This window comes from Aspergillus ochraceoroseus, assembly GCF_002846915.1.
Source record: "Aspergillus ochraceoroseus IBT 24754 chromosome Unknown P175scaffold_5, whole genome shotgun sequence".
NCBI lineage: Eukaryota > Fungi > Ascomycota > Eurotiomycetes > Eurotiales > Aspergillaceae > Aspergillus > Aspergillus ochraceoroseus.
The window spans coordinates 1,619,130-1,633,762 of NW_024468480.1; positions in this window are offsets into that span (position 1 = coordinate 1,619,130).

The following is a 14,633-nucleotide window of genomic DNA, read 5'->3' on the forward strand; positions in this document are numbered from 1 at the left end:
TAATATATTATTAAAAGCTTCTTTCTAATATCTTAATTTTTATTCTAAATTTCTAAAGAATTAAAATATTATTAAAATCTTAATTATTACTTATATTATATATACCTACTATAAATACTAGATATTTACTATTATTATTATAAATATTAAAAATATTTTAAATTCTATTATTATTATTAAATCTAAATTATAAGAATAATTACCCCTTAAATTTATTAAATTTTATAATATATTATTACTAAAGAAGGCTAAATACTTATTATTTTATTAATTTAATAATTATAAGATTAAATTATTATCTAGAAAAATTTTATTATTTAAGAGCCTATATAATATATCTTAAGATAAATTAAAAATTTTAAAGAAATAGATTAAAAAAAATTTAAAAAAAGATTTTATTTATCCTAATTTTTTTCTTATTATATTCCTTATTTTATTTATAAAGAAGTCTAGAGAAAACTTATAATTTTATATAAATAATTAAATTTTAAATATAATTATTATAAAAGATTATTATTTATTATTATTAATAAAAAAAATATTAAATAATTTAAAAAAAATAAGATATTTCTTAAAAATTAATATTATCTCTATTTTTAATAATTTATAAATTAAAAAAGAATAAAAATACTTTATTATTTTTTAAACTTAATTAAATTTATTTAAATTCTTAATAATATTATTTAAACTTATTAGGGCCCTAATATTATTCTAAAGATTTATAAATAAAGTCTTATATAATTATTTAAATATCTTTTATATTATATATCTAGATAATATTCTAATTTATAGTTAAATTTATATTAAGTATATTTATTATATTTAATAAATATTAGAATATTTATAAATAATAAAATTTTATACTAAATTTAGTAAATATAAATTCTTTATATATAAGATAAAATTTTTAAAATTAATTATAAATAAAAATAGCTTTTAAATAAATTTTAATAAGGTAAAAATAATTATTAAGTAAAAAATATTAATCTATTTAATTAATATTTAAGCCTTTATTAATTTTAAAAATTTTTACTATTAATTTATTTATAATTTTTTAAAAATTATTAGACTACTAGTTAATTTAATTAAGAAGAATATTAATTTTAACTAGATATTTATTTATTAAAAAATATTTAAATAATTAAAAGCTATTTTTATAAATATTTTAATATTAAAATCTTTTAACTAGTTAAAAAATATAATTTTAGAAATTAATATCTTTAATTATATATTTACTAGAATATTATTATAATATAATAATAAAAATATATTATATTTTATTATATTTTTCTCTAAGAAATATTCTATAATAAAATATAATTATAAGATTTATAATAAAGAATTACTAGTTATTATTTATTATTTTAAAAAATAATATTCTAAATTAAAAGAAACTTTATTATTTATAAAAATTATTATAAATTATTAAAATCTAGAGTATTTTATATTAATTAAGTTATTAAATTATTAATAAGCCTGCTAGTCTAAATTTTTATTAAAATTTAATTTTTAAATATATTATTATTTTAGAAAATTAGCTATTAAATCTAACATATTAATTAAAAAATTAAAAAACTTATTTAAAAAGAAGGATAAATACCTTCTTTATTAGAATTAGATTATCTTAAAATCTAAAAACCTACTACCTAAGATTACTATTAATTTAAGATTAAATATTAATAGCTAATATTAAATATATTTTACTAAATAATCTACTACTAATAAATTAATCTCCCTACTACTAATATTATAACTATTATTTAATAAAGTTTATTTATAAGATAAAAAACTCTAGTCTATTTTAAAAATTTTAAAGAATAATTTATTAAAATACTTTAATATTATACTAGCTAATTATAAATATACTAGATTATATTTAAAATATTAAGACTAATTTTATATATTTAATTATAATAAGATAAAAGCTAAAATATTAAGATTTTATTATAAAAATTCTATTACTAGATATTTTAAAAAAATTAAAACATATAAATTAATATTATATAAATACTTCTAGTCTAGGATCTATAAATATATAAATTAATAAATCTAGAATTATTATTTCTACTATTAAATTACTCTTTTTTAAGAAATAAAATAAAGAATATTAAAATCTTTATTAATTCTTAAATATATCTAGTAAAATATAAGTATAGACTTTATTATATATTTATTATTAAATAATAATTATAATATTATTTTAATTATAATTAATTATTTAATAAAGATAAAATACTTTCTTTCTTATATTAAAATAATTAATATTAAAGAAATAATTAATTTATATTTTAAGTATATTTAAAAGCTTTATAGTATCCCTAAAATAATTATATTAAATTATAGAGTTTAATTTATTACTATTTTCTAAAAATATTTAATATCTTATTTAAAAATTTATAACTTACTATCTATTATTTAAATTAAATATATTAATACTATTTTAAAATAATATTTATAAATATATATATTATATTTATATTAAATAATTATTAATAATTAAATTTATTATTAATTTTATTTATTCTAAATCTATAGAAGTCTTACTATTTATAGCTAATTATAAATTTTATTTAATATTAAAATTTAAATTAAATTACTTTATTATCTATCTTATTAAAAAAAATACTAAAAAATTTACTAATATTATATATAAGATTTATAAATTTATTTATATTAAAATTTTATTTACTTAAACTTATTATAAAATATAAATTAATTATTAAAAATAATCTATATATTATTATATTATAAAATAAGAAATCTAATTAAATATTTATAATATTTAAATATTTTATTTATAAAAAAATTAAATTAAAAGAATTTTAAGCTATATTATATTAAGAAGATTATTAATTTATATATTTATAAATTTAAATTATTTAAAAATATAAAAATCTATTTTATATTTAATATATTTTTATTTTATTCTACTATTAATAATCTTTTACTTAATTAATATCTTAATTTACTATTATTTATTAAAATTAAAAAATTAAAAAATAAGAAATTAAAAAAATTCTTAATTCTTAATAAATTTATTAAAGCTATAATAAATCTAAATTATAATATATTATTAAATAAATTAAATATAATAATTTAATTAAAAAATTTATTAAATATTTAAAGAATACTTACTAATTAATAAATAATAATTATTTTTATTATTTTAAGAAGCTCTAGCTACTTTCTTCCTAAGTTTTAATAAAGCTTAATCTTAAGAAGGGGGATATTATTATAGTATAAAGCTATAATACTTATCTAGTTAGATTCTACCTTAATTATTTATCTTTATCCCTATATTTAAGCTATATTACTCCTAATCCTATTATAGCTCTTTAAGCTATATCCTATCTATTACCTAATACCTGCTATTCTGCTGCTCTGTCTAATTAGCTCCTAGTCAATGAATATCTGAATCCGACTCTGCACCTTGACACAGGGTTAGGTCAGGATAAGGATATAACTTGAAGAGCTATATAATAGTTAGGATCAGGAATTTTAAGTAAGTCTCTACTATAGATTACATGCTAGTATCTATACTAGTATATAATTCTTAATTTACTATCTCTAGTATCTAGATATCTATAACTATACTATAATAGTATCCCCTTTCTTAGATTAAGCTCTAGTAAAGTATTCCTAAAGTCCAGGCTTTCTAGGATAATAGTAATAAAAAATAGTAATATATTTAATAATATTCTCTAGGTAGCTAGTAAGAATTTTGATAATAATAAAGTATTTAATCTATTTAATAATATATTTTAAATATAAGTAGCTACTTTAATTATAGTAGTCTTAATAAGAGTTAACTACTTTCTTAATCTTTTATTTCTTAATATTATTAATTTTAATATATAAAGGTTTAGTTTCCTCTTATTTAAGTAATAAATCTTTAGTAGTTAGGTATAATAATTTAATATAAAATACTAGATATATTTTTATGCTCTTAGATAGGTCTAGTTTATAAGTATAGGAATTAATAATTCTTTTAATAAGGAAAAGGCCTAGATTTTTTTAGTCTAATTTTTTTAAAGGGTGCAAGATTATAATATTTTTAATATTTAATTAGACTAATTAGTTCTTAATATAGTATCTAGTAAGGTAGTATTTCTAATTAATATAATATTTATAATAGACTTAAATAATAACTATAATAGTATAATAATATTCCTATATTTACTTTATAATTAAAGTAAACTAGTAAGTATTATAAGTTTATAGGTAGTAATTAAGTAGGATAGGCTTAAATCTTATATAAGAGTTAAAATTATATAGAGTAAAGAATAAAGAGTATCTAGTAATTTTAAAATTAATATTATTAGTAATAAATTTTATTATAAATAGTTATTTAATTTAATTATTTTATAAGTAATTAATATAAATTTATAAATATTATTCTAAAATAATATTTATATATTTAATTTATTTATTAATCTTAAGATAATAAATAATAGATAAAAATAATCTTATTTTTAGAATATAGTTTAAATATATCTAGAATATTAATATAAACTAGAATCTTTAATTAAATATAATAAATTTAAGAAATCTATAAAATCTTTAAATATAATCTTAAAATAAGTAGGTAGTTCCCTTAATATTATAGATATTATTATAAGAAATATAATATTAAAATTTTATTAATTAATTTATTATTACTATAATAGTATTAAAGCCTAGGCTTTAAAATAAATATATAATAAAATTAATAAATATATTTCTCTAGGGACCCTTAAATATAAGTAAAAAATAAAGAATATCTTAATACTTATTTTAATAAAATATAAATTATTTATAAATATAGTAATTATAAATTTATTATTTTATAAATTATAATATTTTAAATTAATAATATAATCTTAATAATAATTTATAAATCTTTAATCTATTTTAATAATTAATAATTATATTTTGATAATATTTATATATTAATTCTATTTTTAATTCTTTTATATTAGGGATATATAATTAGTTATAATAAAATAAGAGTTTAAAATAGTAAGTATCAAGGTGCAGAGTCAGATTCAGATATTCATTGACTAGGAGCTAACTAGACAGAACAGTAGAATAGCAGGTACTAGATAATAGATAGGATATAGCTTGAAGAACTATAATAGGATTAGGAGTAATATAATTTAAATATAAAGATAGAAATAATATAATTTAAATATAAAGATAGAAATAAATAATTAGGATAAAATCTAACTAGATAGATATTATAACTTTATATTATAATAGTACCCCCCTCTTTAGGATTAAGTTTTATTAAAATTTAGAAAGAAAGTAGCCAGGGCTTCTTAAAATAATAAAGATAATAATTATTTACTAGTTAGTAAATATTTTTTAAATATTTAATAAATTCTTTAATTAGCTTATTATATTTAATTTACTTAATAATATATTATAGCTTAGATTTATTATAGTCTTAATAAATTTATTAAAAGTTAAAGTGTCAGGGTGCAGAGTTGGATTCAGATATTCATTGACTAGGAGCTAACCAGATAGAATAGTAGAATAGTAGGTATCAGGTAATAGATAGGATATAGCTCAAAGAGCTATAATAGGATTAGGAATAATATGGCTTAAATATAGGAATAAGGGTAGATAGTCAAGATAGAATCTAACTAGATAGATACTATAACTTTATACTATGATAGTACCCCCCTCCTTAGGATCAAGCTCTATTAAGATTAGAGAGGAATTAGTTGGGGCTTCTTAAAATAATAAAGATAGTAATTATTTACTAGTTAATAAGTATTCTCTAAATATTTAGTAGGCTCTTTAATTAGCTTATTATATTTAATCTACTTAATAATATATTATAACTTAGATTTACTATAATTTTAATAAACTTATTAGAAATTAAGGACTTCTTTAATTTCTTATTCTTTTAATTTTTTTACTTTAATAGGTAGTAGTAGATTAGAGTATTAATTAGGTAAAGAGTTATTAATAATAGAGTAGAATAAAGATATATTAAATATAAAATAAATTCTTATATTTTTAAATAATTTAAATTTATAAGTATATAGGCTAATAATCTTTTTAATATAATATAATCTAAAAATTTTTTAATCTAATTTCTTTTATAAGTAGAGTATTTAAATATTATAGATATCTAGCTAGATTTCTTATCCTATAATATAGTAATATATAGGTTATTTTTAATAATTAATTTATATTTTATAATAAACTTAAATAAATAAAATATTAATATAAATAAACTTATAAATCTTATATATAATATTAGTAAATTTCTTAATATCTTTCTTAATAAGATAGATAATAAAGTAGCTTAATTTAAACTCTAATATTAAGTAAAATCTATAATTAGTTATAAATAGTAATACTTTTATAAACTTAAAGTAGATAGAATTAGTAATAAATTTAATTAGTAATAAATTTAATTATTAATAATTATTTAGATTAATTATTTTATAAATATAATATATATACTTATAAATATTATTTTAAAATAATATTAATATATTTAATTTAATTATTAATTTTAAGATAATAAGTAATAAATAATAGATTATAAATTTTTAAGTAAGATATTAAATATTTCTAGAAAATAATAATAAATTAGACTCTATAATTTAATATAATTATTTTAAAGATACTATAAAATTTCTAGATATACTTAAGATATAGATTAGCTATTTTTTTAGTATTAATTATTTTAATATAAGGAAGGAAGTACTTTATCTTTATTAGATAGTTAATTATAATTAGAATAATATTATAGTTATTATTTAGTAATAAATATATAATAAAGTCTATACTTATATCTTATTAGATATATTTAGAAATTAATAAAAATTTTAATACTTTTTACTTTATTTCTTAGGAAGGAGTAATTTAGTAATAAGAATAATAATTCTAAATTTATTAATTTATATACTTATAAATTTTAAGCTAGAAATATTTATATAATATTAATTTATATATTTTAGTTCTTTTAAAATATTTAGTAATAAAATTTTTATAATAAAGTTTTAATATTTTAGCTTTTATTTTATTATAATTAAATATATAAAGTTAATCTTAATATCTTAAATATAATCTAGTATATTTATAATTAGTTAGTATAATATTAGAATATTTTAATAAATTATTCTTTAAAATATTTAGAATAAACTAGAGCTTTTTATTTTATAAATAAACTTTATTAAATAATAATTATAATATTAATAGTAGGAAGATTAATTTATTAATAATAAGTTATTTAGTAAAGTATATTTAATATTAATTATTAATATTTAATCTTAGATTAGTAATAATCTTAAGTAACAAGTTTTTAGATTTTAAAATAGTCTAGCTCTAATAAAGGAATTATTTATTCCCCTTCTTAAGTAGGTCTTCTAACCTCTTAATTAGTATATTAGGTTTAATATCTAACTTCTTAAAGTAGTAATATATTTAAAAATTAAATTTTAATAAAAATTTAGACTAGTAAGCTTATTAATAATTTAGTAATTTAATTAATATAAAATACTCTAGATTCTAGTAATTTATAATAATTTTTATAAATAATAAAATTTTTTCTAATTTAAAATATTATTCTTTAAAATAATAAATAATAATTAATAATTTTTTATTATAAATCTTATAATTATATTTTATTATAAAATATTTTTTTAAAAAAAATATAATAAAATATAATATATTTTTATTATTATATTATAATAATACTTTAGTAAATATATAATTAAAAATATTAATTTCTAGAATTATATTTTTTAACTAGTTAAAAAATTTTAATATTAGAGTATTTATAAAAATAATTTTTAATTATTTAAATATTTCTTAATAAATAAATATTTAATTAAAATTAATATCTTTCTTAATTAAGTTAATTAATAATCTAATAATTTTTAAAAAATTATAAATAAATTAATAGTAAAAGTTCTTAAAGTTAATAAAAACTTAAATATTAATTAGATAAATTAGTATTTCTTATTTAATAATTATTTTTATTTTATTAAAATCTATTTAGAAATTATTTTTATTTATAATTAATTCTAGAAATTTTATTTTATATATAAAGAATTTATATTTACTAAATTTAATATAAAGTCTTATTACTTATAAATATTTTAATATTTATTAAATATAATAAATATATTTAATATAAGTTTAATTATAAATTAAAATATTATCTAGATATATAATATAAAAAATATCTAAATAATTATATAAAATTTTATTAATAAATCTTTAAAATAATACTAGGGCTCTAGTAAGCTTAAATAATATTATTAAACTTAATTAAGTTTAGAAAGTAGTAAAGTATTCTTATTTTTTCTTAATATATAGATTATTAAAAGTAGAAATAATATTAATTTTTAAAAAATATCTTATTTTTTTTAGATTATTTAATATTTTTTTTATTAATAATAATAAATAATAATCTTTTATAATAATTATATTTAGAATTTAATAATCTATATAAAATTATAAGTCTTCTTTAAGTTTCTTTATAAATAAAATAAAGAATATAGTAAGAAAAAAACTAGAATAAATAAAATCTTTTTTTAAATTTTTTTTAATTTATTTTTTTAAAATTTTTAATTTATCTTAGGATATATTATATAGATTTTTAAAAAATAAGATTTTTTTAAATAGTAATTTAATCTTATAATTATTAAATTAGTAAAATAGTAAATATTTAACTTCCTTTAATAAAAATATATTATAAAATTTAATAAATTTAGAAAGTAATTACTTTTATAGTTTAAATTTAATAATAATAATAAGATTTAAAATAATTTTAATATTTATAATAATAATAGTAAATATTTAATATTTATAATAAGTATATAATATATAAATAGTAATTAAGATTTTAGTAATATTTTAATTTTTAAAAATTTAGAATAAAAATTAAAATATTAAAAAAAAGTTTTTAATAATATATTATATAATATTAAAATTTTTATAAATTTTAAAAATATATTATAGTACTTTCTATAATAAAAACTTTTAAATAGAATAATATAATTAATAAATTTAATTTAAAAATTATAAGTTTTTAATTAAGATAAATTAAAAATAATAAAAAAATATATAAATTAGATTATAAAAAAAGTAATATTTTTTTTTAATATAATTATAAATTTTTAAATTAAATAAATAAAATAAATAATATAGCTAGATTTTACTAAAGTATTATTAAATTTTTTTAATAAAATAAATTTTTTTAATAAAATAAAATTTTTTAATAATAATATTTTTAATTAATTATTTATAATTTAATTATAATTTATAAAATATTTATTCTTAACTCTAGAATTAATTATAATAAAAATTAATAAAATTTTATTAGAAATTTCTAGATTAATAAGTAAGATTATTAATTTAAATTAATAATTTTTTTTTTTACTATTATTCTAATTATTATAGCCTTTAATAAGTAAAGAGAGTACTAGAGGTATTCTTAATTATAATTTAGATTAAGAATACTCTATTTTCTAATTTAAGAGATAGAAAGTATTTAGTAGGCAGGATTCTAATTAATAGGGAATATAAGTCTAATTTAGTAGTAGATATAAAAATATAGCTAGTTAATTTTTAATTAGGATATAAGTAATTACTTACTAGATAATTAGTACTACTATAGTAGTAATATAAGTATTAAATTTAATAATTAAGGTAATAAGTAGTAGATAAGTCTATTAGATCTTTAATAAAAATAATAGTAATAATAAGATTAATAGAGCTTATAAGAATTTAAATAGTAAAAATTAACTTTAAGATAAGTTAAGAAGACTAGAAATTCTTTATAAATAGAGATAAAGTAATATTTATATAATAATAATAGTAATTTTCTAGATTTTATAAGTAATTAATAAAATTATAATATTATAATAAGGCTTTAAAATATATTAATATTTTTTAAAATTCTTAATTAATAGTTTATTCTAAAATTATAAATAAGATATCTTTATTTATATTTCTTTCTAATATAAGATATTAAAATTTAGTAAAAAAAATATTAAACTTATAATAAGTTTATTAAAGATAGAATAAATTAATATAAATATTAATTTTTAAATTTAGATTTTTAAAAATTTTCTTTAAAATTTTTAAAATCTTAGTATAATTACTTAATTTATAGATTTTATTTTAAATATATAATAAGATTTAAATATATAAGATTTTTTTAAAATAATTAATTATATAAATTATTCTATTATTTAAAATTAGAAAATAATTAAGATTTATAATTATTTTTTAGTAAATTTAAGAAATAAAATATCTTAAATTACTTTATTAATTATTAAACTTATTAAAATTAAAAAGTTATTTAAAGATTTAAATAATAAGAATAAATATAATAAAAATAATAATAATAGTAAAAAAATAGTAATATTAATATTTTTTTTAGAAAAAGATAATAATTAAAAAAATATATTATTTTAAGTAAGTACTTTAAATAACTTTTATTAAATTTTTTTAATTTATATTTTTTAATATTTAATTATATTATCTTTTTATTAAATATAATTAAGAAGATTAATAATAATAAAATATAAAATAAATAATTTATAAAATTTTTTTATAATAATAATAAAGAACTAGTATATCTTAATAATATATTATCTTAATTTATTAAGAATATTATATAGGAAGATTTCTATATTTTTAAATAATATAAGTAATAAAATAGGTATAATAATAATAATTAATTTCTAGTAAAGAAAAGTTATATAATATTAGAATATAAAATTAGATTTAGATATTTATTAATTAGGAGCTAATTAAATAGAATAATAAAATAGTAAGTATTAAGTAATAAATAAAATATAGCTTAAAGAGCTATAATAAGATTAGGAATAATATAGCTTAAATATAGGAATAAGGGTAGATAATTAAGGTAAAATCTAACTAAATAGGTACTATAGCTTTATACTATAATATAAAGATTTTTTTAATTTCTTATTTTTTTAATTTTTTAACTTTAAAAAATAATAGTAGATTAGAGTATTAACTAGATAAAAGATTATTAATAATAAAATAGAATAAAAATATATTAAATATAAAATAAATTCTTATATTTTTAAATAATTTAAATTTATAAATATATAAGTTAATAATCTTCTTAATATAATATAATTTAAAATTTTTCTAGTCTAGTTTTTTTTATAAGTAAAATATTTAAATATTATAGATATTTAATTAGACTTCTTATTTTATAATATAATAATATATAGATTATTTTTAATAATTAGCTTATATCTTATAATAGGCTTAAGTAGATAGAATCTTAATATAAATAAATTTATAAATTTTATATATAATATTAGTAAATTTCTTAATATATTTCTTAATAAGATAAATAATAAAGTAGCTTAACTTAAATTCTAATATTAGATAAAATTTATAATTAACTATAAATAATAATACTCTTATAAATTTAAAGTAAATAAAATTAATAATAAATTTAATTATTAATAATTATTTAATATAAATATAATATATATATTTATAAATATTATTTTAAAATAATATTAATATATTTAATTTAATTATTAATCTTAAAATAATAAATAATAAATAATAAGTTATAAATCTTTAAATAAGATATTAAATATTTTTAAAAAATAATAATAAATTAAACTCTATAATTTAATATAATTATTTTAAGAATACTATAAAGCTTTTAAATATACTTAAAATATAAATTAATTATTTCTTTAGTATTAATTATTCTAGTATAAGAAAGAAAGTACTTTATCTTTATTAAATAATTAATTATAATTAGAATAATATTATAATTATTATTTAATAATAAATATATAATAAAATTGATACTTATATCTTACTAGATATATTTAAAAATTAGTAAAAATTTTAATACTTTTTACTTTATTTCTTAGGAAAGAATAATTTAGTAATAAGGATAATAATTCTAAACTTATTAATTTATATACTTATAAATTTTAAGCTAGAAATATTTATATAATATTAATTTATATATCTTAGTTCTTTTAAAATATTTAGTAATAAAATTTTTATAATAAAGTTTTAATATTTTAGCTTTTATTTTATTATAATTAAGTATATAAAGTTAATCTTAATATCTTAAATATAATCTAGTATATTTATAATTAGTTAGTATAATATTAGAATATTTTAATAAATTATTCTTTAAAATTTTTAAAATAAACTAGAACTTTTTATCTTATAAATAAGCTTTATTAAATAATAATTATAATATTAGTAATAAAGAGATTAATTTATTAATAATAAATTATTTAATAAAATATATTTAATATTAATTATTAATATTTAGTCTTAAATTAATAATAATCTTAAGTAATAGGTTTTTAGATTTTAAAATAATCTAATTTTAGTAAAGAAATTATTTATTTCTCTTCTTAAGTAAGTCTTCTAATCTTTTAATTAGTATATTAGGCTTAGTATCTAACTTCTTAAAGTAATAATATATTTAGAAGTTAAATTTTAATAAAAATTTAAACTAGTAGATTTATTAATAATTTAGTAATTTAATTAATATAAAATATTCTAGATTTTAGTAATTTATAATAATTTTTATAAATAATAAAATTTTTTCTAGTTTAGAATATTATTTTTTAACTAGTTAAAAGATTTTAATATTAAGATATTTATAAAAATAGCTTTTAATTATTTAAATATTTTTTAATAAATAAATATCTAGTTAAAATTAATATTCTTCTTAATTAAATTAACTAGTAGTCTAATAATTTTTAAAAAATTATAAATAAATTAATAGTAAAAATTTTTAAAATTAATAAAGATTTAAATATTAATTAAATAAGTTAATATTTTTTACTTAATAATTATTTTTACTTTATTAAAATTTATTTAAAAACTATTTTTATTTATAATTAATCTTAAGAATTTTATCTTATATATAAAGAATTTATATTTACTAAATTTAATATAAAGTTTTATTACTTATAAATATTTTAATATTTATTAAATATAATAAATATATTTAATATAAGTTTAACTATAAATTAAAATATTATCTTAATATATAATATAAAAGATATTTAAATAATTATATAAGATTTTATTAATAAATCTTTAGAATAATACTAGAGTCCTAGTAAGTTTAAATAATATTATTAAAGATTTAAATAAGTTTAATTAAATTTAAAAAATAATAAGATATTCTTATTTTTTTTTAATCTATAGATTATTAAAAGTAAAAATAATATTAATTTTTAAAAAATATTTTATTTCTTTTAGATTATTTAGTATCTCTTTTATTAATAATAGTAAGTAATAATCTTTTATAGTAATTATATTTAAGATTTAATAATCTATATAGAATTATAGGCCTTCTCTAAGCTTCTTTATAAATAAGATAGGGAATATAATAGGAAAGAAACTAGAATAAATAAAACCTTTTTTTAAATTTTTTTTAATTTATTTCTTTAAAATTTTTAATTTATCTTAGAATATACTATATAAACTTCTAAATAGTAAGATTTTTTTAAGTAGTAATTTAATCTTATAATTATTAAGTTAGTAAAGTAGTAAGTATTTAGTCTTCTTTAATAAAAATATATTATAAAATTTAGTAAATTTAGGGAGTAGTTACTCTTATAATTTAAATTTAATAATAATAATAAAGTTTAAAATAGCTTTAATATCTATAATAATAGTAGTAAATATCTAGTATCTATAGCAGGTATATATAGTATCTATAACAGGTATATATAGTATAAGTAGTAATTAAGACTCTAATAATATCTTAATTCTTTAGAGATTTAAAGTAGGGATTAAGGTATTATGGGTAGAGCTAGCGTGGCCCAACCTCATCGTGGGTAGAGGGTTACTCCGTTCCGGGTACAGCTCATCATACTCCGTACCTCCAATGTTGAATTGAAGGGGTATCCCGTGATGTACTTAGTAAGCAAAGGGGGGTTAAAACCCTATATTAAGGCCTTAGTCAAGCACACAACCCCCTAATAAAAAACATATATCAATACATCTGATCACCTACTTCCATTAAGCTACCCCTAGGATCATTATAAATCTAATAATTAAGAGTCTTATATTTACTCAAAGCACGTGAATCTATACCAATAACCCCTACCAAACCTACCAATCAGTGAAATACTGAGCGCAATACCTCTAACTACCAACAACAAAGACAATGCAGTGAGGCTCACCAAGCAGGAAGACTAGCCAATATAGTAATCCTTATTTAAAGCACGGGCGAGAGACAACAATCTATAGGAAATAATAGAAAGTAGTAAGAGTTATTTATAATAACTTACTAGATTAATTAGGGATAGTAGAGAAACTCTACTAGTAAATAGTACTAGGAATTCTATAATATTATTATAAGACTTTAACTCTAAAGTAGTACTCTATAAAATAGAAATAAATAAGTATAATTATTAGGTTATAAAATTTAGAAAATTAAAAGATTAAGTCTAATATACTATTTTCTTAAAAATTTATTATTTTTACTACAAGCTAATAGAAACCTTAGAAAAGTAATATCTTAAATTAAAAGAGTATATAATAATTAACTAGAAATAAATTTAAAATATAGCCTATAATACTTATATAAAGATAATCTAACTCCTGAAAGGTAATATAATTAATTAATTAAATAACTAGGAATT